At 36.8% G+C, this 25,158-nt stretch overlaps 1 pseudogene; it reads right to left on the bottom strand.

The window, feature by feature from the left end:
- Window positions 1-23,817: 23,817 nt before the first annotated feature.
- Window positions 23,818-23,910, bottom strand: LOC118845164 (annotated as a pseudogene).
- Window positions 23,911-25,158: the final 1,248 nt, after the last annotated feature.

The following is a 25,158-nucleotide window of genomic DNA, read 5'->3' as shown; positions in this document are numbered from 1 at the left end:
AGTGTGTGAACTTTCCTTTCTAACTTTGTGCCATCTGGAAATTTGACAAACATTACATCTTTGACTTTGTCTAGGCCATTGAACTTTTTTATTTTTGCACAGATCCAAGTACAATATTCTGTGGCACAGAGCTAAGCTTCTGCTGGAGGCCTCCCTACAAATTGACATTGAACCATTAATTTTGAACTACTCTTTGGACTTTACCATTCAGCAAGTGCCAAGTCCTTCTAATTGTATCCTCTCAGACACACCTCTCCATCTTAGACACGAAAATTTAATGGTATACTTTATCAAATATTTTCACAAGTATAGGTTGTTCCCATTTTTATACATAGTTGAAGCCATGTATATATTTCACAAAAGACTCTTTTTTTGAATTTTGTTTCCTTTGAAATTCCAAGTATCTCTACTACTATTCTCCCTCCATTATAACTCCTTTCTATGGTATCTAGCTTCGTGGATATACCTATAAAAATGTTTTCTTTTTCCTTCCTTTTCTTCGCTATATACTTCAGAACTAACAGGAGACTTAGCAACAATCTAGACCAGGAGTGGAGAACCTGTGGCTATGAGGCCCTTTACAAGAGAAGAAATAAAGGCCCAGAATGTCTAAGCGAGTATGACCCTCTAAGGATATGACCCTCAACTACATTTTTTTCTTAAATAAAATTTTTGTTAATATCTTTTTTTTTGGTATCACCTCCTACACCTTAATCCATCCCTTGCTCAAAAAAACCAGAGATTCTTTAAAGATGGCCAAATTTTCCTCTCAGTACGCTTCTGACTCTGGAATTTGCCACCATGACTCAGCTGACTTCTCACCCTGGAATTCAATGCTGGACAAGTGGCATATTGTGAAATATAAATGACATAAAAGAAGGAACATACTTATAGGGTTGATAAAATATTACATTTTGGTGACTCACTATAGACTCAGTCTATGTTCCATATTTGGGAACTTAGGTTGTCTTGAAGATACTAGATTCAAAATACTATGAGTAATGTTAGCACCCCAGAAGCAAATTGCCAATTTTGTGATTATTTTAAACCCTTGTCATTTTTAGAAACTGCATGATGTAGGGTATTTTCACATAAATGAGTTTTCTCATGGTTTCTCTTAGGACAACTTGGCCAAAGTTTTTCTAGATATACGTAGAGGTGCCAAATAGTTAATTTACAAAAAAAAATCAGAAAATGCTTGCACATTCAGCTATTTCTTTTTTTCCTAGCTGTCAATGGTAAGGGAAGCTATATTTTGGATTTTGTAAACAGCGCATGTTTTTTTTTTCTTTGTAACTAAGCTCCAAAGACGTTTTGGTAGAACAATAGCATTTTTACCTCCTGTAATTTTCTTCAAGACATCAAATTAATCCCATGTGAGATACTGAAGGCCCAGAGAAAATTTTCTTTTAGAAAAATGTATTAAGCACCAACTATATGCAAGGCTAGAAACTTATAATGTCAGTTAAAAAGATAGATGTCAGCATTTCTGAACCATGACATCTCTCTTTCCACTCCCCTTTATTTTTTGAATTCACCTTTGTGTTTTGCCTTTCCCACTAGCATGTAAGCTCCTTGAAGACAGAGACTGTCATCCTTTTAAAACATGTTTGTATTCCCAGCATGTAGCACTGTGACTGGCATGTAATAAATATTAATAATGCTTTAACATCATCTTCATTATCATGTTCTTCACTTTAAGATACGGTTTCAATCAACATTAATAAAATCTTTGTGTATCTCCACTCTTTATTAATTTCTTTAACTTACTTACTTATAGGCAACGTTTAGCCAGCACAGTGGAGTGGAATGAGTCCTGGATTCGGAGCCAAAGTGCCTGGTTCTTGTTCTGTAGCCTCTGCTACTTGTGTGATTTTTTTTTTGAAAGTTACTCCACCTTGTTCCTCTCAGTTTCCTCCTCAGGGCAAATGATATCTAATGTCCATTCTAGTTCTAAATCTTTAATCTTTTGAAAAGACTTAGAGAAATACATTAAAATAAAAAATAGCCCTGTAACTATATATAGAAGCCTATAAAGGGATAATTTTGTATATGAAATGGGAATTCAAGCTTTATTACAACTCAGACATGAAAAGACACTTCCTAATATTCTATTAAAATAACAAAGTGACATTGTTCACTAATAAAATAAACATAGAATCCATTCACTTTTTGAAATGAATAGATCCATAACAAAACTATCATTGTGTATGCTCTAGATTTCCAATATTTATTGCTATGCAGCCTTTTCCTGAGAGGTAACAGTAGTAGATGGTATGCTGGACACAGAGTCAGGCAGACTTGGGTTCGAATCCTGCCTCTGAAACTTACTAGTTTTATAACGTTGGGCAAGTTAAACTCTGAGCCTCAAACAACTCTCTCATTACTTTATAGAAGTATTACTATGTGCATTGGTGGAGGGTGATCTTATATCTATCAATTTACAAGTACAAGTGTGGTTGACAATGTTAAGAATTTGCTTGTAACATATTTTGTAGACGTGATTTTTTTAAACAGAGAAGCTGTTTGTGAGGTTTTGTTGTAAAACTTATTTCCCATTGATTTTTTCTCAGTCAAATTTTTGTTGTTATGTGTTACAGATGAGAGTCAGAATGTCAGAACTTTAATGCAACAATACAATGGTAATTTTCATACCTTAAAACAATAGTTATGATGTTTTAAGTACCAGCAGATTACCTTGCCAAATCTATTCTTGCTACTAGTAAGTCCTCTAACTAACACAATATTTAGAATTCCTTGTAATATAGTGAGAAAACCACTGGAAGGACCTGGATTTGAATTTTTGTCAACTCTGCCACTTATATAATCTTCTGTTGTTCAGTCATTTTTCAGTTGGGACCCCATTGGGGTTTTCTTGGCAAAGATACTGGAGTGGTTTGCCATTTCCTTCTCCAGCTCATTTTTTACAGATGAGGAAACTGAGGCAAATATGGTTAAGTGACTTGCCCAGGTTCACATGACTAGTAAGTATCTGAGGCCAGATTTGAACTTGTGAAGATGAGTCCTTCTGCCTCTAGGCCCAGCACTCTATTCACTGAGCCATCTAACTGCCCTTTATATAACCTTAGATAAGTCCTTCACCCTTTGTTGAAGTCAATTTCTTATTCTGTTAAATGAGAGGGCTTTATTAGTTGATCTTTAAGATCTCTTATACTCTCCAATTTAAATACTATCATAGTATTTTCCACTGGAATATCTAAGGAATTCTCATTGCTGTGAGGAGTCCTTCCACCTAAGCAGATGGCAAAATCTCAATAGTCTACCAGATTCTATTGCCAAAAAACATGATTTCTTCAGAGCTGACCTGGGTGATGATCTTCTCTGAACTTAGCTAGGTTGTTGCACTGTGAGGTGCCATTAGGGAGGCAGCAAGGTACAATGGAATGAGCGTTGGCTCAACATTCAGAGGATCTGCATTCAAATCTGGCCTCTGACACTACCTGTATGTACTTTGGCAAGTCACTTAATCTTGGGCCTCATTTTCCTCATCTATAAAATTAATGAATTTCCTTCCAGACATCAATCATGTATTCCAATATCTGTGTCAGGTTTATTACAACCGTAGTATTTTACTTCGTGTTGATCATATATTATTCTGAAATCCCTAAGCTTTGATGTCATTTCCTTTCCTCTGTTGAAATTTGTGGCTTTTTGAAAATCTCTTCATCTGAGTTAAAGAGGAGGGTGAGATGCAAAAATGCGGCAGACACAGCAATTAAGATATAGCAATAAATAATTGGTGATGCAGTCTGGCCAGTTACAGGTACATGTCTAATTCAGAGGTATAGGAGTTACATGAGTCACTCAGAGTTAGAGTTTTAGGAGGTATTTATGGCAAGGATATGCTATGTAAAGAAACAACCATAGCAGTTGGTCAGTCACTCCAGGATGCCCAACTCTTGGAAGCATGGTAGACTGTGCCATCTAGGAGGCATCATACAGTACAGTTCAGAACAATAACCCAGCACTTTGGCATACTTTTCTCTCATGTGTAATGATTTTTTATTCCAAAGCAGGGCTGGATAGCATAGTACTTACCTCTCCCTTATGGATCTGAATGAGCATTTTATTGCTCCCTTTAATGATGATATCCTCTTACTGATGCTCTTGTGGGGTGCCTTGGGGAAGGGGCAGCTGGTGCCCAGAGTGTTATGTGCCTGCCATGCTGGAGGTTGTGGAGTTTGCATAGGACTTATGGACTTCTACCTCTGCCTATGGGCAGCTAATCTACTGCTCTCCTCCATAAAAGGCACATGATATAGATTAAGAGAACTAGACTTAGAGCCAGAAGACTTGCAGTCAACTTTGGGTCAAGCCCTAATGTCACTATTGATAAGTGTGTTTTACAGCGTTACTTCCCTGCTTAAGAAACTTCAAAAGTTCTTATAGCCTAGGTAAAATAAAACTCTTCTACTTGATATTTTAAACCTTTTGCATTTTTTCCAAAATATTTTTAATGTTATCTCACATTTCTCCTTTTACATGCCCTACCAACCTACTTGCTGTTCAACATACTTACTATTGTATCTGCCACCTCTGTGCTTTTGTTGACATTGTCTTCCATGTTTTGGATATTTCTTTCAAGGCTTGTTTATGTGTCACCTTTTATGGAAATCTTTCATGATCCCCTTAATCATCAGTGTTTGATCCCTCTTCAAATTTTCATGTGCATATGTCTATAATATATATGTGTACATATATATATATATATGTGTGTGTGTGTGTGTGTGTATGTTTGTGTATACCTACATACACACATATGTCTCTGTATATGCCATATCGAACTAGAGACTTTCACTTTGGCTTTGTATTTCTAGCCTAGCACAGCATCATGCACATAGTAGGTATCGGATAAATGTTTGTGTACTAATGTGAGGGGCGAGCATAGGCAATGGGGACCCAGTCCTTAGAGTAGGATTTTTCAATGCAGTTTTTGTTAGAACCTCCTTTGGTATTATGACAAAACCTATTTCAGAATATTTTTAAATGCATAAAATAAATCATATAGGATTAAAAACCAAATGAATTATGCTAAAATATAATTTTCATTTTTTTAAAAGTCCACTTATGGACCCCATGTTAAGAATCCCTGTCTTAGGATGTATGTATTATCTCTCTGCTGCCAAACCATGTAGGTGCTTGATGAGCATGACTTCAGAAATACATGATGGAAAGACCCTTCCCTTTGTTGCCTCAGATCATGGATAAGTATCTTCTGTTTCCCATCAATTTACTGTGTGAAGAAAAGCCTTTTAATTGTTTGCTGATCAAGAACTGATTGAGTTTACTATAGGCTGGAACAGACAAGCTCTCTCTTCTCTGGTGCTGAGCAAGGCAGGAATTGCTGTAAATTTTCTGGTAGAGGGAGATGTAGTAGCAGCTTGCCACTTGCACTTTTTTCTTCCTTTCTTTTCCTTCCTCCCTTCCTCCCTCTCTCTGTTCCTCCCTCCCTCCCTCCCTCCCTTCCTTCCTTCCTTCTAAATATTTTATTTTCCCCAGTTTATCTAAAGACACATTTTAACATTCATTTAAAATTTTTTTGTTTTCCAAATTTTCTCTCTCTCCCTCACCTACCCTCTTCCTGACACAGTAGGGAATTTTGTATAGGTTATACATGTTCAATCATGCAAAACATATTATTACCATATTCGTTATGTTGTGAAAGAAGACACAGACCCCAAGGGGGTAAAACACGGAAAAAAATACAGAAAGTGAAATATAGTATGCTTCAATCTTCATTCAGGTTCCATCAGTTCTTTCTCTGGAGGTGGATAGCATTTTTTCATCATGAGTCCTTTGGAATTGTCTTGGATCATTGTATTGCTGAGAACAGCTAAGTCATTCACCATGGATCATTATACAGTATTGCTACTACTGTGTACATTGTTCTCCTGGTTCTGCTCATTTCACTTTGTATCAGTTTGTGTAAGTCTTTCCAGGTTTTCCTGAAATCTACCTGCTCATCGTTTTTATAGTACATTAATATTACATTACAATCATATATCACAAATTATTCAGCCATTCCTCAGTTGATGGGCATCCCCTCAATTTCCAATTCTTTGTCACCACAAAAAAACTGCTATAAATATTTTTGTACATCCAGGTCCTTCTCCCCTCCCCACTTTTAAAAATTTCTTTGGGATATAGATGTAGGAGTGGTATTGCTGGGTCAAAGGGTATGGACAGTTTTAGAGCCCTTTTAGTATAGTTCCAAATTGCTCTCTAGAGTGGTTAGATCAGTTCATAACTCCACCAATATTAGTGTCCCAATTTTTTCACATGCTTTCAAACATTTATTATTTTCCTTTTCTGTCATATTAGCCAATCTGTTGGGTGTGAGGTGGTACCTTAAAGCTGTTTTAATTTTCCTTTCTCTAATCAATAGTGATTTAGAGCATTTTATATGACTATAGATAGCTTTACTTTCTTCATCTGAAAACTGCCTGTTATAATCCAATCTATCTGATTTGAGGCAAGTAATTTAATCCTTTGAGCCTCAACTTCCTCATTAATTAATAAAACAGGGGGCTGAACTAGATGACCTCTAGTGCTTTTCCAACTCTATGATCCATTTATTAGTTTCTTTGTACTGTGCCACGCAACTTACTGCCCATAGTTACCTCTTTCAGCTCAGAAACTAACTAGTTGTTTGACCTTGGACAAGTGCTTTTCCTCCTTGTGTCTCAGTTTCCTTACCTATAAAGTTAGGAAGTTGACTTAAGCTACCTTTCCTCCCAGTATGATTTCTTATGACTATGATTCTTTGAAAAGAAAGGGGATAGTTTGCTGATTTATGTTACCCCACTTCTTTGCTCAGCAAATGCAGAGTTAGCTTAATATTACTGTAGTAGATGTACCTGGATTTACCAGCAAAATCCCTAGAGGGCAAAATGTGTTTTTAAGAAGTTAAAATTACACCGACTCTAACAGGAGGCATCTAAACTGCTAATACATGTGGGACAATTTTCTGTTTATTCCTGCTACTTTGTTATTTCTGTTTTCATTTCCTTTGCTCCTAGGATAAAATTTTGACCCTATAGCTTTCCACTAAAAAGAAAAAAAAAGAAAAAGAAAACTTCCTGTTCATATCCTTTGGCTGTCTATGTCTATCAGTTGGAAAATTATTGGTATTCTTAGGAAGTTGAATCAGTTCTTTATGTATTTAAGAAATGAGGCCTTTTATCAGAGATGCTTACTGTAAAGTTGTTTCCCTTCTTTCTGTTTTTCTTATAATTTTGGTTATATTTGCTTTGTTTGGGCAAAACCTTTTTAATTTAATATAATAAAATATAATAATTTAATATAATAAAATATAATAATTTAATATAATAAAAATTGTCTATTTTACATATTGTAATGCTCTCTGCCTCTTTTTGGTCATAAATTCTTCCCTTCTCCATAGATATGATGTTGTGCCCTGCCCCCCCCCCCAGTTTGCCCCATCTTGCCCCAGCTTACCCCACTGTTTCTGTTCCCATCTCCACAGACCCCACTGTTTGTGTTCCCTTCTCCACGGAAATATTCCTGCCCCAGCTTGTCCCACTGTTTGTGTTCCCATCTCCACGGAAATCAGTTTGTGTTTTTTCCCTTTAAATAACCTGACCCTATCCCTGCTCGGGGCTGTTCGATTTGAGTCTTTACTCTGAACAGTCGCATGCTTGAATAAATCCACATCAAAATTTATATCCAGGTCTCACTCGCTTTTTTGCACAACAATGACAGCTAAACTATTCCTCTGCAGCTTCTGTCTTGCTGTGAATGCATGCTGATACTTCCCTCTGTTTCTTCTACTTCATCAGGTTTTTTATTTCTTGATCTTGTGTGGGGGAGTATCAGAAACAGAATGGACTAAGCTTTAGCCTTTTGAACTTTGAAAAGTCAGAAGAGGCTTCAGAAGTACAACAAGTAGAGTTGATAACAGAATTTGCCAGTAACCAAAATAGGTAAGTTCTATGAGGATCCAACCCCATAGAACAACTTGCTTGACCCAGAGCAATAGTGAATCAATATGGCAGCAAAGATATGGTATCAAGTAGGGGAGTAATTTGTCCTTCAGTGATTCCACACAACAAAGTGAATTTGGTAGTGAGAATGTTTTGTAGCAACTACTTTGAGTCCATTCTCCCCAGGGGCCAAGATGGTAGAGTAATGAATACTCCCAGTTTGGGAGCTTTTCTCAGTAAATATCTCTTTGCAAAAAGCTATTGATGTAATATTCAGGAACTATTAACTGGTGATTGATATTAAGGGAAACAAACCAGATTCACCATTATCAGTAGAACTAGAAATCCATGCATCCATGCACACTAACTTCAGGATTATCCCTAATATGCTGAAGAGAGAAGTAGTTGCTGTATTCAGGGCACTCTGAATGGTGGATTAGAATAGGGCCTCTTAAGCTTTTTCTACTCCTGCCCCCTTTTTGTGTTTTGGTGGTGTCCATTGGTGTTGCATGGCCTGAGGGCATGTGCAGGGCTTTGTGTTCAGAACCAAGGCTGCACTGAAGTTCCACCATGTAACATGGGCAGGTGCTGACAGAAACACCTCAGATTCATTATGTGTTGGATGTTTAATTAACTTTTGGTAGGTGTGTGTTCAGAAATCCTTTACTTTTGCACAACCCTATATGGGGTGATGACCCACAGTTTAAGAAGTGCTGGTTTAGAAGAGTGAGACCCAGAGCCTGCCTAACACTTTTTGGATTGGATTGGATTGGATTGCTATGCAAATCGTTTCTCCAGGTCTAATTTTCCTTGTCTATACAAATGGGGATAATAATACTTGTGGAGAATTGATTTTGAGAATAAAATAGCATATCTAAGATAACATGTCAATATAAAGTGCTATTAGACGGTAAATACAAAATAAGAAAGTAATTGATGTTATTCTTTTGTTATCATAAATAATAAAATATGTATCCCAAGATTGGAGGTAACCTTAGAGATCATCTTGTCTAGTGATCCTCAAAGTGTGTGAGGTTACCTGGGACCATTTCAGGGGGTCTGTGTGGTCAAAACTATTTTCATAATAATACTAATACATTATTTATCTATTAAAATATCCTCCCATTTCCAACTACATATCTTTGTGAGGCTGAAGTTTCTTCATATATTTTAACCGGAATAACATATCACAACAGATTGAATGCTGAAGCTGATATGAGTATCCAGCTGACTTCTATTAAGCCAGACATCAAAGAAATTTGCAAAAATATGTAAAACAATGTCACTCTTGCTTTGTTTTGGAAAATATAGTTATCTTTTATTGAATGTGTTATTTATATTATCATGTAAAAAATTTTATTATTTCAAATAAATTCATAAATATTAATTTTAAATATGTTAATATCAAGTCTTAGCCTGCACAAGCAATCCATTCTTTGGAATCGCTACTAATATGTTAAGAGTATAAAGTCATCCTGGGTCTATAATATCTGAGAATTGCTAATCTAGTCCAGAAGTCTAAAATTACAAATGAGACACTGTGGTGCAGTACAAAGAGCAAGCAAAGTTTGTCTCCAGAGACCTCAGTTCAAGTCTTGACTCTCATGTTTACTAGTTGTATGAGAATGTTCCCCCTCTGTTTCAAAAATCCAGCCAGCAGCAGCTGTGGGGGGTATAAAACCAACAATAACCAGCTCACAGAATGCTGGAAACCCAGGCTCTTTTGATCTGCTTTGTTAAGGAAATCAGTGTTAAGGGATTAATAATCTCAATTTAATCCAGCACTTAGTTCAGGGGAAGAAGCCAGCACCCTGAACTTCAGAGCAAATACAAACAAATTACAAACATCAACAGACCAAATACAATTCTTAGATACCAAGAAAACCATCAACATCTGAGTTTAGCCAGAAGGCCCTTACAGTGGCTGCCCAGAGTCCCTTGCCTCTAGGAGTGAGAGCCTTAAGCAAATACTCTGTTCTCCCTTTTTTCATCAAACATCATCTGAGTCGCCAGAACTTAGGCGGCTATGATTGGCTCTGGTGTAAGCACCTCCTTTCATTGGCCCCACCTGGAGCCCCACCTTAGTTACCAATTCACACCCATATAGGCTTAGCACCTAATAGATAGGGGTTTGGGCCTGGGGCTTAGCACCTAGTAAGAGTCAAGCAAAGACACTGAATTAATCAAAGGAAACAGAGGCCAAACCCTTCAAGCATCCCCAATACACTCCACCCCTTTCCAGGTTCCATAGCACAACAAAAATCTAAATTAAATGGCCCTGGATCCTGGAACAAATAGAACCAATATACATTGTGATCCAATCAAGCAGGATACTAAAACATTATCATTCACAAAAAAGCAAAACACATCATTCAGTGTCATTCCCAAATACTGGTTTACAATACAAACATGGTGCACCCCTAGGTCCCAGCAAGTTAATCTCTTCAATCAATCATTCCCAAAATACTTGTTTACAATTCAAATGTCCCCACCTAGGTCAAAGTAAGTTAATCTCTTTAGCTAATACAGAGTGTCCAAATAAAGTACTTGTTCAGCATCACACTGCCATTGCAGGCTTTTTTCCAGTACCCTCAGGCACCAGCATGCTTTAGTTAGCAAAGTCCTAAAGCAAACAAAGAGAGTTCTCTTGGGGATGTCTCCTTCTCCCCAAACTGCTGTTGCAGGCTTCCATTTGGTACCCAAAGTCCCAGTTCAAAGAAAAAGTCCAAATAAAGTTATGTTGTGAGTCTGTTCTCCCATGCTGTTCCATTTGCCACTTCCAAGTCCTGAGGGGTGGCTGGGCAATAAAGCCAACAGGGAGGGGTCCCTGGGGGTCCAAGGCACTTCCCCCACCCCACCACAGACAAATCCAACCCTCCCTCCTGGGTCCCAAACAGGCCCAGGGGGAGGCTGAGAAAAGACACACTTATCTCCTTGCTGCAAAGTTTCCATCTTGCCCTAGGGCTGAATTCCAAGCCCCTGGGTTCCTGATCATCTAGCTCTGGCTGGTCTCTCCTGGCCTTGTGTGATTAACAGATGAAAGTTTGTATCTGGGGAAAAGGCCTCAAGAGCAACCCTAGTATCCATCTAGGATGGGACCCTTCTGAATTAGTTTCCTTATTGTGTTCCCTTTGAAAAGAAACATTTCCTACCCGAGTTAGGCTATGAGATTGAATTTTTGCATAATTGAAGTCTCAACCAGAATGGGGATGACTTTATTTGAAGGATAATAGCCCACACTTTCCTACTCTTTTGTTCTGTTTTGGTTAACCTTGTTGCTAGTTCTGTCTCCTTTAGGCTTACTTACCCTAAGTACCCTACACTTTCAGAGGACTGCCTAAGCACCTAGCATTCCTGGAATTCCTGCCAGCTTGCTAAAGAACTGACCTCTCTAATGGGACTCCTGGTCTCTTGGGGCAGGGACAGCTCTACGTCCAATTTCAGCAAGAAGAAGCTATGGAAAATGAGACCTTCACCCCTTACCCCAAGATTTTGAGCCCCATTTGTTCAAGGGGGGAATGATGATATTGTTCTGTGTACTTATTTTGTATTATCTTTGTTGTATTGTTTTATTGTTATGGTATTATTGACACCCATTTTCCATTGACCTATGTAATGGATACAAAGATCTAGGGGCCGGCAAGTGAGCCATGTGGCCACTCTGATGGTGAGATATTATGTTAAGTATTTTGCAAAAATGATGTGTTCATTCTATCATACAAAAAAAGGGGGGAAAAAGAGTTTGTGCCTATTTAGACACAAGTTGCCTATGTAATGGACATGAAAGATCTTGGGGCCGAAAGGTAAGGCAATCAGTAAATGAGAAGATCTTTCCCACCCATCTGAATGGGGCCAGCTAAGGGAGGTCTGATTAGATCTTTGCTCCTTGGTTTTCCCCAAACCCCTAATTACTAGATGTTAAGCCCATGTGGGCATGAAGCCCCCAGGGTCCTAAGGGGAGGTGCTAAGACCGGAGCCAATCATAGGAGCTTAAGTTCTGGTCTCTCAGATGAGTTTTGATGATGTCTGAAACTGTATAAAAAGAGAGAACACATCTTGGAGATTGACGGGGTGAAGGCGGGAGAAGTGGCAGCAGTGGCAGCAACAGCAGCAGCAGCTTAAGCAGAAGTTGAAACTGAAGCAGAAGAAGCTGAAGCAACAGGCTCTGCTGAGGGCAGGGCTGATCCAAGTGTAGACTGGAGAGTGCTGAGCAAGGGCTTGAGGCCAGTGGGTAATCTTCTTACCAGAGAGGGGAAGCATGAATATGATTTGGTTTAATGTCATAATGTTTTTCTGTAACCTTCTGGTTACTCTTGTGAGGTGGACTTATTGGACCTGGAAGCTTTTGGCCAAGATACCAAATTGTGGATACTGATCCATGAGTCTGATACTTTGGAGCTTGAATAAATGCTTTAATTCTTTTACCCTCTACTTAGAGAATTCCTTATATCCTGCAGTTCCTGAACCATTCAGACATATATATGATTTTCTTTGAAATCATGAACTCTGCCTTCATGCTATCCCCTCTCAGTCTCGCTTTCCCCAGGTGTAAAATAGAAATGCTAATATTTGTGGTAGTTGACAGAAAAGTTTCAACAGGAAAAAATACTTTTTTAAACCTTACAGTTAATATATGTATGAATATATACATAAACATCTATATATATAATATTTAAAGTATATTATTTTTAAAAGAATTCTATTACACCACATTATGTGTCATATTTTATGTTTTTAAAAGAAAAGTAATCCTCTAGCCCTGTGGTCTGGTTGGAGTGTGAATTAGATTTACATATTTTACTTCCTACTTAATATGGAAAGGCTTAACAGTTGGAAATAAAGTTTCAGAGTTGTAGGTTAAAATCTGCTGGTTTTGGTACACATCTTGTTCTAGTTGAGTCAACAATATGATCTGGCAGCCACAATGCTAATGTGATCAGATTGAGAATACTGAGGGTCCCAGAGTGAGGTACTTGTTCAGAGTGCATCTGGAGAACAAGATTTACTACTGGGTACAATATTTTTATAATGGAAGCTAACAAGCAAGAGTACACATAGAGAAGGGCAATTTATATAATAAGGGGCTTAGGAAACTGTGTCATTCAGGGATCATAAAGGAAATTTGGATGTGAAGCCTGGAGAAAAGAAGACTGAGGGGGAATGTGATAAGTGTCTTCACTTGTTCTGCTTGGCATCGCAGGGTAGAACTAGATGAAAAACATGGAAGTTTTAGAGAGGCAGATTTTAGCTTGACAACTAAAATCATCTAACAATTACAAATGTCCTAATGTGGAATGGGCTTTCTTGGGAAGTAGTGGATTGTGCTGTCCTTGGAGATCTTCAATTAAAGGCTGGATGACCATGCTTCAAGGATGTTGCAGAAACAATTAGTGATTGAGTACATTTATTTGGTGTCTGAAGTCTGTTCCGATGCCAAGTTGCTTTGTATAAGGCATCTTGATGGCAAACACAGCATTCACTCCTCCCCAGAAGAGGCTCAGTAGCTCTTCCCTGAAGTGATGAAAGTGTGTGAAGAGGAATGAGAGGCTTTTAGACCAAGAATGAAATGCTTAGCCTGGATGACAAGCTGTGGCAAATTTTTTTCACTTGAAATTGTAGCATTTCTCTTAAAATCTTATAGAAAACTTCCCACTAGAAAGTTCTTTTATTATGAACCAGGACACTTCAAAGCAGACAAGATAGAAATAGAACCATCTTTTACTATTGTTTAAATAAACAAATAACGTCTATAAGATGCTGGATAATATTAATTAAACAAGACACATGTGTAATGGGCATTTGATGGGAGGGGAGATACCATATGATAATATTTAGGCTGGTTCAATCCTTTCTGAGCAATTGGCAATAAGAAGGACCCATTCTCAATTATTACTAAGCTCATGTAGAACATGTCTCCAGCCATTAGACTAAGATCTACTGAAAAAGCTTGGAGTTTTACCAGGCAGATATACAAAACATTTATCAGACCTCCAAAATATAGAGTGGCAGGCATTCCTGCCTGCCTGTATCATTTGGGAGATAGGACTTCTCTAGGTTTGAATATCAGCTCTACTACTTATAGTCTGCCCACAGGCAAGTCACCTACTTTCTCTATGTTTTAATTCCTTATCTGTAAACTTATTAGGGAACATGTGGAACTATAAGATTTACGAAGTCCCTACCATCCATCAAATCCAGGATTCTATGATGCTGTGACATTTAAGTCCACTCTTACTATACAATCTCTTGAATTTAGAAGCTCTGGGATTGACACATGTGCAGGTTATTAATTAGATCCTAATGTAGAATGAACTATTCCTCTATAACTCTTGACTAGTGGACACATGAGCTCTTCCTAGTGAACCTCTGTGAAGGGGTGGAAGGGTAGAAGAGGACGCAGAATATCTTAAGATATTCCAGTTTTCCTTGGGACAGTTATTGGTTGGGAAATATTTACTTATATCAAACTAAAATTGATTTTTCTTCAACTCCCAACCACTGTGCTCAGTTTGTCATTGGGAACAAAGCAGAGCAAATCTAATCCCTCTTCCACATTAAAACCCCTTCAAATCCTTGTACAATTTTCATGTACCTCCTTCTAAGTCTTCTCTTTATTTAGACTTAATTACTGAATGTGTGCTGTATCAGACAAATTGAGACCTAGGAAAGACCTTAGCTTAAAAAGCTGAGGTCTCCCACTGCATTTGGGGCCATCTCCTTTTGTCTTGATCTATCTTGCCACTGGACCCAGATGGCTCTGGAGAAGAGAGTGAGGCTGGTGACTTTGCACAGCCCTGCAATCCAATTCACTACTGAGTCAAGATATCACCTTCCTGATGTCATTGGTTCTCTTTGAGAATGAAGGACAAACAATAATAACAACAACCTCCTGGCTAAAAACTCCCATCTGAGAACAAGGCCTTTCAAATAGTCAGATCTAAATAAATACTTGTTGCATTTCATAAAAAGACTAAAGCCAGAAGAATGAATTTCTTTTGATAAAGATATGTGAAAGGTTACTTGGGTGCAATATTCTTTTTTCCATGCTCATAAAATCATAGGATTAGACCAGAAAATGATATTAGAGGTAGTCTGGCCCAATTCCTCATTTTACAAATTAGAAAACTCACATGAAGACCAAGAGAGGGAAAGTGACTTTCCTAATATCCAAGTAGTAAATGGGAGTCACAATTTGAAACTATCTTTCTATCATTCCATTCTACTTCTGTTTGTTTTAAGTTGTTACCTAATTTACTTATGCATAAGTTTTATCTAGTCCACTAAACTTTGTAAAACATTACAAAATACATACTCAAGATATTAAGAAGCACACACTTAATCATGAATTTACAATCAGTTTTTTTTAAAGTGAGCCAATTTATCTGTTACTGATTTTTCAATTCAGTTTAATGGCTAGACAGTTAACCATGCAGCTACGAAGAATTGGTTTAAAGTCTACCTTAGAAAGCCACTCTCAGTACCTTAGAGAACTCTTTACAACTGTGAGTAGTAGAAAGGGTACTGATCATATGATGACATACTTGGAAAATCCCAAAGACTCAACTAAAAAGTTAGTTGAAACAATAATTTTAGCAAAGTACTAGAGTATAAAGTAAATCCATATAAATCATCAGCATGCCTATATATCACAAACAAAACCCTGCAAGAAGGATAGTAAGGGATATCCTATTTAAAATAATTCAAAACAGTATAAAATACCTGGGAGTACACCTGTCAAAACAAACCTAGGAACTGTATGAGCAAAATTACACACACACACACACATACACACACACATATATATATACACATATACATATGTATATATAATATTTTTATGCAAAAAATCAGATGTAAATAATTGGAGAAATATTAATTGTTCATGATTAGGTAGGGACAATATAATAAAAATGGCAATTTTACCTAAACTAATTTATATATTCAATGTCATCCCAATTAAACTGTATATTCATGTATGTATATACATGTATATATGTGTATATATGTATATATATGAATTAGGAAAAAATAATAACAAAATTCATTTGGAAGAACAAAAAGTTAAGAATGTCAAAGGAACTAATGAAAAAAAAAGTAAACTAAGATAGTTTAGTGGTACCAGATGTTAAAATATATTTTAAGGCAGTAATTATTGAAACTATCTAGTGCTGGCTTAGAAATAGAAAGGTAGATCGGTGGAACAGAGTAGAAACACAATTTACTGTAGCAAATAAATAAAGTAACCATGTACTTGACAATTTAAAGACTTAAATATTGGGGATAAGAATTCACTATTTGGTAAAAATCGTTGGGAAAACTGGAAAGCTGTCTGGGGGAAATTGAGCATGGACCCATATCTTACACTATTTACCAAGATGAGGTTAAAATGGATACGTGCCTTACATATAAAGAGAGATACTACAAGAAAATATGAAAAAGATGGAATATATTACCCATCAGACTTATGGATAGGTGAACCATTTATGAATAGAAGAGAGTAGAGTGAGGTATAAATATGGATAATTTTGATTACATTAAATTAAAAAGTTCTTGTATAAATAAAACAAATGTAACCAGGAGCAAATGGTAAGCAGAAAATTGGAAAACAATTTTTAATAGACATATTCTCATACCTCAAAAATATAAATAACTCTATATGAATATGTCATTCTCTAATTAATAAATGATCAAAGGATATGAATGGGCAGTTTTTCAATGAAGAAATCAAAACAATTTATAGTCATAGAAAAATGTTCTCAATCATTATTGATTAGAGAAATGCATATGTGTGTGTGTATATATGTATGTATATACACACACATACATATACACATACATCTATGTGTTTATGTGTGTGTATGTGTGTATATAGGCATAGGTGAGCACAGGAAATTTTATTTTTCAAGGGGAATATTCAATCAAAAAGATATTAAGATTTAACTAAATTTAACTTAAATTTTAAAAATGCAAAAAAGGGAAAACTGGAAATTAAAATATTTATTATTACTTTTAAACATTCTTCTCTTTTTAAATTTTGAGTTCCAGATTCTCTTCCTCCCTCTCACCTCTTCCCTACACACTGAGAAAGCAAACAAAATATCAATTATATCTGTGAAATCATGCAAAACAAATTTCTATATTAGCCACATTGCAAAAAGGAAAAAATAAAGAAAGCAAGAAAATTATACCTCAATTTTCACCCCAAGTTCACCCCAAGCTCAGTTCTCTAGAGGTAGGTAGCGTTTTTTTTTCATCATGAATACTTTGGAATTGTCTTGGAACACTGTATTGATCGAGGAGCCAAGTCTTTCACAGTTGATCATCATTATAACATTGCTATTGCTGTAAACAATGGTCTCCTGGTTCTCCTCACTTCATTTTGCACCAGTTCATTTAGGTCTTGCCATTTTTTCTCTGAAGCTCCCTCACTCAGCATTTCTTATAGCAGTATAGTATTCCGTTGCTATCATTTGCCACAACTTGTTCAGCCATTCTCTAACTGATGAGCATCCCCTCGATTTCTAATTCTTCACCACCACAAAAAGAACTTTTATAAATATTTTTGTATATATAGTTCCTTTTCTTTTTCCTTTGCTTTCTTTGGAGTACAGACCTAATAGGGGTATTGTTGGATCAAAAGCTATGCCATGTTATAGCCCTTTGTGTGTAAGTCTGGATTGTTCTCCAGAATGGTTGTACCAATTCTCTAGTCCACCACCAATTCATTAATGTACTAATTCTCCCACATCCCCTCCACCATTTGTCATTCTGATAGGTGTGAGGTGGTACCTCAGAGTTGTTTTAATTTGCCTTTCTCTGATCAATCATAATTTACAGTATTTTTATATGACTATAGATAGTTCTGATTTTTTCTTCTGAAAACTGCCTCTTCACATCCTTTGACCATTTATCAATTGGGGAATGTTGTTTATTTTATAAGTCTGACTCAATTTCTTCTATAATTGAGAGATGAGGCCTTTATCAAAGAAACTTACTATAAAAGTTTTTGGTATTACTTCATTTTAATTGTCTATTTTTGCCTTTGCTTTGTCTGAAAACCATGATTACCACCCATCCCTGTTTTGCTTTAGTTGAAGACTCAACTCTAGCCCTTCATTTTAACTCTGTGTGTTTTTCTGTTTTGAGTATGTCTCTTGTACATGGTACATTATTGGATTCTAGTTTCCAATCCATTCTGCTATTAACTTCTGTTCTATGGGTTAGATCACCCCATTCTTATTCATGGTTATGATCACTAACTGTCCATTTCCCTTCATCACATTTTCTTCTGTTTATCCTTTTCTCTCTCTTTTTATCCTGCCCCTCCTCAAATGTCTGCCTTGTTTCAGATTACTTTCTCCCCAACGTGTCCTCCCAGTTATCATCCCCCTTTCCATATTTCTTATCTCCTTCTCCTCCTCTCTCCCTATTGGGTAAGATAGATAAAAACTCTTCCTTGTGTGCCTCCTTTATGTGAGAAAATTTGCCACATTCTACCTCTCCCTTCCCCTTTCTCCCTGTGCATATCTCTCTCTCATCCCTACATTCTTATATTAGAAATAATTCCAACATAATCGACTCACACCTGTGCCCTCTATACAAGACTCCTTCTAACTGCCTAATAATGACAAGGTTTTTAGGTGTTATATGTGTCATCTTTCCATATAGTGATATAAGTAGCTTAATTCCATTGAGTCCCTTACAATTATTTTTTTCTTGTTTACCTTTTCATATTTCTCTAGTGTCTTCTTTTGAATGTCAAATTTTCTATTCAGTTCTGGTCTTCTCATTGGGAATGATTGAAAGTCTTCTATTACATTAAATCTACATTCTTTTCCTTTGAAGGATTATACTCAATTTTGCTGGGTAAATTTTATTTGGTTGTAATTCTAGCTTCTTTGCTCTGTGGTAAAATCATATTTTAAACCCCTGATCCTTTCATATAGAAGTTGCTAAATCTTGTGTGATCCTGCCTGTGGCTCCATGGTATTTGAATTATTTTTTCTGGCTGCTTGAGATATTTTTTCCTTGACCTGGGAACTTTGATTGTAGTATTCCTGGGATCATTTGGGATGTATTCCAGGAGGTGATCAGTGAATTCTTTCAAATTCTTTTTTACATTCTTGAGCTAAGATATTAGGGCATTTTTCTTTGATAATTCCCTAAAATATGATGTCTAGGCTCTTTTTTTTACTGTAGCACTCAGGTAGTCCAATAATTTTTAAATCATCTCTCCTCAATCTATTTTCCAAGTATCTTCTTTATCCAAAGAGATATTTCATGTTATCCCATTTTTTTATCCTTTTGACTTTATTTTATTATTTCTTGATGTTTCATGGAGTCTAAGCCTCAGTGCTGGTACTGCTGCACTCCTGATCTACATCCGCCCTGGTGTTACGGACCTCTCCTGTGAGTCTCTTAAGTTCTCAGGCTGGAAAACTATCTTCCTCTGATCTTTTGTTGGCTCTGTTACTCCAAAATTTTATTTGAGGAATTATTTTAAAGTTTTTTGGAGGGGAATTTGGAGAGAGTTCAGATAGGTCCTGGTCTGTACTTTACTATCTTAGCTTTACTCCCACAATTTTGGGAGCCAGGAAAGGGGACTGTATCTAGGGAGTTAGAGAAATAGTGAGTGAAGCCATAGTGCAGGCAGTTGTCAGGTAAGACTATAGTAGATGGTGTAGTGCATCACTGGAGGAGACAATTGCTGGCATCATAGATTGGAGTATTATTATGGCTTTAGATTAGTCAATTCCCCTTTTGGGGCCTCAATTTCCTCATCTATAAAATGAAAGGTTTGCCTATGATCCCTTCATCTCTAAATACTATGATTGTATATTGAGGAGAACAGTGATAGATTGAAATGTTTCCTTAGGTGACAGACATAAATACCTTCCTTAAAGAACTGGCATACCTTTTACCTTTAAAGCCTTATCATTATTGTTGTTCAGTCATTTCAGCTGTATCCAAGTTTTTGTAACACCATTTGGGGTTTTCTTGGAAAAGGTACTGGAATGGTTTGACATTTCCTTCCTCAGATAAGGAAACTGAAGCAAAGAGTATTAAGTCACTTGCTCAGGGTCATATAGCTCGTAATTATCTGAGGTCACATTTGAACTCAGTTCTTCTTGACTTCAGGTCTAGCACTCTATCCACTCTGCAACCTAGCTGCCTAAACTACAAACTGTCTCTTGTTTCACTTGCAAACACAGTGCTATATAAAACATTTATTTCTTGACCTTGCATAAATAGTATGTGTCTGTACTTACAGACATTCCTTGCATATTAGCACTCTTCTCCCAAGGGCTTTAATCTCTGAATGGGCATTTTGTTTGGTCAACGTCCAGAAAAAAGTCATGTGTTCAGTGCAATCTGTTGAAGCTTATGAACTAAAGTTCCATGGGGAATGCATTTTACCACTAAATCATTGGGCGGCAGCAACACGCAACTATTGGGGTGGGGTGGGAGCAAAAATAGCCAAACTGTTGCCATCTCTGATTTTTGGGGTGCACTGAAAAGAAATCAAGCTGTTTGGGTTCATCTGAGTCATGCAAACAGGAGCTCTATGCCAAGTGCCCTAGAAAATTAGGAATGACAAATGTGGTAAAGTAGAGGTTGAGCTGTTGAGAAGATTCTCAGAAAGGGAATCCTGGAGAATGTGGGCATGCTATCTCCCACCCTGCAGTTGACCATAAATTTAAATTACTCATGACTGTATTGTGCCCAATGTGTCCTTAACATTCAACAACAGTTCTAAAGTGGAAAAGTTGTTCTGGGATTTATGTCACTATTTCATTGTGCCTGTGGGTGTATGTGTATGTATGTATATACATGCACATATATGCATATACACATATTTATATGTATATATATACATTCATTGCACACATATGTATATTTGCATATATGAGTGTGATATATGTGTGTGTGTGTATATATATATATATACACACAGACATATATACTACATGTGTAAAATGCAAGTCATGGCATCACCTTCCTGATGCCATGGTCCCCTTTGAGAATGAAGGAAAAACAACAACTTATGAGTAGTATGAGCTGCCCCATCTGGCCAGTTCCAGTTGGGCAATACAGCTCCTCCCTTTCCTTCTTCTCTCTTCTCTTTGCCTTTCCTTTTATCTCCTTTCCTCTCCTTTCTTCTTCTCTACTTTCCTTTCCTCTCATTTTCTCTCTTTTCCTCTCCTCTTCTTTCCTCTCCTTTCTTTTCCTTTCCTCTTCCCTCTCCTTCTGTCCACACAGGATATTATACCCTTACCTGCAAGTTCTCTGCTGAAAGGCTTGTAAATTTTGATTGCTGAAACCTTATGAGATATCTTGGGGTTTATGGGCTAGATTTATTTCATAAGGAACATGCCTTAAACCCAACAGGGCCAAAAGATGTTAAATGATTTATTCAAGGCTTCTCATGCGGTAAGTAGAACAGCTGGAGTTTGAATGCAAGTCTTCAGACTCCAAACTTAGCCTTCCCTCCACTGTGTCATGCTGCCTACAGAAGGATTTATTTGGCTAGAGGGCCTCCATTAATTCAGGTCACAATCTATCCATGCCTTCTTCCAATAATAATAGTTTAAATGCATATAGTGCTTCAAGGTTTGCAAAATATTTTGCATGTATTGCATGCATCATCATATAATAGCTCTGAAATTTTCATCCATGACCTGCAAATCTTTCATTGGTCATACACTCAAGAAATCGCATCTTTGTTCAAACAAAGAAACACCGCCCCCCCCCAAAAGAAACCACACTCATGACTACAAACGCAATAAATGGATTATCACTTACAAATGAATGTTTTTTGCTAAATGACTATGTCACCTCCCTTTGCTGTCATGCATGTCCTTGTCAAATGTCTTTTTCACTACTTCTCACAGTACTTTGAATGATACCAAGCTGTTCATTGCTAGACGAGCCAATATATTTAATGCCAATATTCTCCCTATGGTGCTTTACGCTCATTAATCATGGAATACTACAATCATGGAAGAATCAAAATATTAAAATTGTAGGTCACCCAAAGGGCAACAAAGAGGTGCTTTGTGGTTTTGATGGAGAGTTGGCTACTGAATGTTGCCAAACACTTATTTTAACATTTGAAAATATAAAATGAACTCTATTGTAATGGCCCAATAATTATATTTGGACTACGTGCAAGCTTATTATGATTTTTATCCCCAGGCTGAAATAATTCTGGCCTGATAATGAAGTGATAATGTTGAGATTGCAACTAGCTATTGATACAAGGAATGAGAGCATCAAGGACAACTGAGTATATTTATAGTCCTTGTGCTAGCCGCCCATTGTGACATTGAAGGAAGTGGAAGATGGGAGTCCAATTAACTTGCTTTCAAAAGTTTATCTTTTTCCATTAAAATGAAGTTTTCTCACCTTTTAAAAGCTGCCTTGCCACATTATTTTGAGCCACTTCTAAAATGTTTTATTTAAATGTGCATGCAAATATGAAATTCAAAGGCATTCCCAAACCAGCTTCCAACATATTTCAATCTTTTTCTAAACCTCTATGGCTTGGGCTAATAATATTTTGCAATCATCAAATGTATTAGAATTTATGAAAGTGAACTCCCAGATAGTGGTAAATTTAGCAGTTAGTTATTCCTCACTCCCAAGGTCTCGTCCCCTTTATAGCATGGCTAAGAAGTGAACGTGGAAACCTAATGTGAATATCTGAGTGTATCTAACTGCATTTGGCCAGCCCTAGGACAAATTATGAAACAAGGAAATCTCATCTTCAGTGACCCAAATTTTTCCTTCTTTGTTATTCTTTTTTTATAATTTAAGAACTCAATTCCTTCCTTCTCTCCTCTATTCTATACTGGTGTGGGAATGAGTAAATTTGTAAGAGACAGAGAAATATATAAGCACTAATTTGCTCTAGTTTAGGCCTTCATCACCTAGACCCTAGATTTTTTTCATGACTTCCTAAGTGATAGCCCTGCTCCTAATCTCTATCCGTCTCATTCTAGTCTTCACAAAAATGCCCCAAATAATCTTCCTGTAATAAGGGTATGAGAATTATCTGACATGTTAAAATTCATGATTCACGTGGACAAGCCTTCTCCTCTCAATCTAGAGGATTGATTTGGAACTGTCATGATCTTTCAACCAGAAAGCTGGAAAGGGAAGGCAATGAGTGATCATTATTTCTGTTGCTGACCCTCTACAGTCATAACCATTCTCATTTAGCGTTGAATTTTTAAAGAGAAATTCTGATTATGGAAGTTCCCCTGCTCAAGGACCTTCATTGGCTCCATGTTGCCTCCATGATAAAATACTAACACTTAGACAGACTTATAAAGCCATGTAAAATCTGGCTGTAATTACCCTTTCTCTTTTATTATGGATTGCTTCCCATCTACATTTCAGTCTAAGTGGAAAATTCTCATTAATTCTAGAACTCAATATTTCACCCCCCTCCTCCATTTCTTTTTCAGAGGCCATCCTTTATAAAATAAATGTATTTATTTTTCATCTCTTTAAATTTCTTCACTGCTAAGCTCAGATACCAACTCTTGAAAGTATAACTGATCTCTTTCCTATTAGTACTCTCTCCCTCCTCAAATTCCCCTGTATTTATTTACTGTATACATATTTTATCCTCCAACAGAATGTAGCTTTCTTAATGGAAAAAACTTTTCTGTTTCTGCCTTTATAGCCTGAGTGTATTGTAATGTGCCAAAGGCATGGAAGATTTTTTTTAAAATTATTTATTTATTTAATATTGTTAGTTTTTAGCATTGATTTACACGAGTTTGAATTACAATTTTTTCCCCATTTCTACCCTCCCCCCCATTCCAATATGGCATATATTCTGATTAAAAATATGGAACGCTTCATGAATTTGTGTGTTCTTCTTTGTGTCTTCTCTGTATCATTCCAATTTTAGTATACGTGCTGCTGAAGTGAGCATGCATGGAAGACTTTTAACATATATTTCTTGATCTGAGTTGAATGGTGAATTTTTAAAGCATGGCCTTTAAGTCTTCACGTCATTGACAGGTTACTTTTCTTTTCCCGTTAACCTAACTAATCAGCAGAGTTAAATTCTGAAGGAATCCAAAGCTGTTTGTAATAGACAAATCCATAAAACTTTTGATTTCCTTTTTAATTTGAGTACATAAAAGAAATCAGTGAATTGCAACTCCTAATGGTATCCCTGGTTATAAGCAATGAGCCTGAAGGATCAGTTTACTTTTCTACTTCTTATGAGTGTCCTTTTAAATCAATCTTTCCTTTGAAAAGAATGTTTGAGCTTCAAATACCTAATTTGTCCATAGGATGTTTGTGACCACATTTAGACCACAACGCTAATGCTTTGGTAAATATAATTCTTAAATATGCTTGAAGTGGTCAATCTCTTTGCTCACACATTCAATTCTGCAATCCTAGTTAAATAACAAACTGTGTAGCTTGTAACAATGGGATCAAGGTATTGATTCTTTACTTTCTCCCCTCTATTTATGTTTCTATGTGCTGTCAGAACCATGATAAAAAGAGATATAATTGCCAGCATTCTCCCATAGCTTTTAGTTCTGAAGTAGCAGGAGGTTAAGGTTACGTTTTCTGGTCTGCATGAAGAAAACCTGTAAATTGAAAAAAAAACCTGCAGTGATAGAAGGTAAACTGAGGATGTCTGCAAACCAAAGTATGGCTCCTAGATCTAGGCTAGTATTGGACATGTCTGGGCTTGGTTCCCTGGAATGCAAGCCAAGTTCTGAGGACACCACAGTAGATTTGTCCTGCATAAATTCTGGTTTGGTCTATTTTATTTGGCTTGGTATTCACTCCACGCCACCAGAGGAATAATCTCTAGGCTCATTTTATGAATTTATATAAACACAGCTTTAAAACCACCCACCTGATGGGTCTGAATCAATTAAGAAAAACCAAACTAGGTGAATAGATGTAACTTGTGACTGACTAAGTGTACTGTGGCTGGCTGGGTCTGGCTTTTTTGGGTGAGGAAAGGATAGAAATACCAGACATGTTCCTTCTCCAGGGGAAATGGCCAGTCCTAATTCCTTGGCAGTTAAAATATCAGAGTAGTTGGTAGGAATGCAACAAGCAAATAAAGCATTGTATAGCTAATAGTAACTTATATAGCAATGAAAAATTTATAAAAGTCATTGAACCCCTTCAAAAAAAAGTCATTGAAAAG

Source organism: Trichosurus vulpecula, chromosome 3 (assembly GCF_011100635.1).
Source record: "Trichosurus vulpecula isolate mTriVul1 chromosome 3, mTriVul1.pri, whole genome shotgun sequence".
Classification (NCBI taxonomy): domain Eukaryota; kingdom Metazoa; phylum Chordata; class Mammalia; order Diprotodontia; family Phalangeridae; genus Trichosurus; species Trichosurus vulpecula.
The sequence above is the reverse complement of the archived record's forward strand: the minus strand, read 5'-3'. Positions and strand labels throughout refer to the sequence as shown.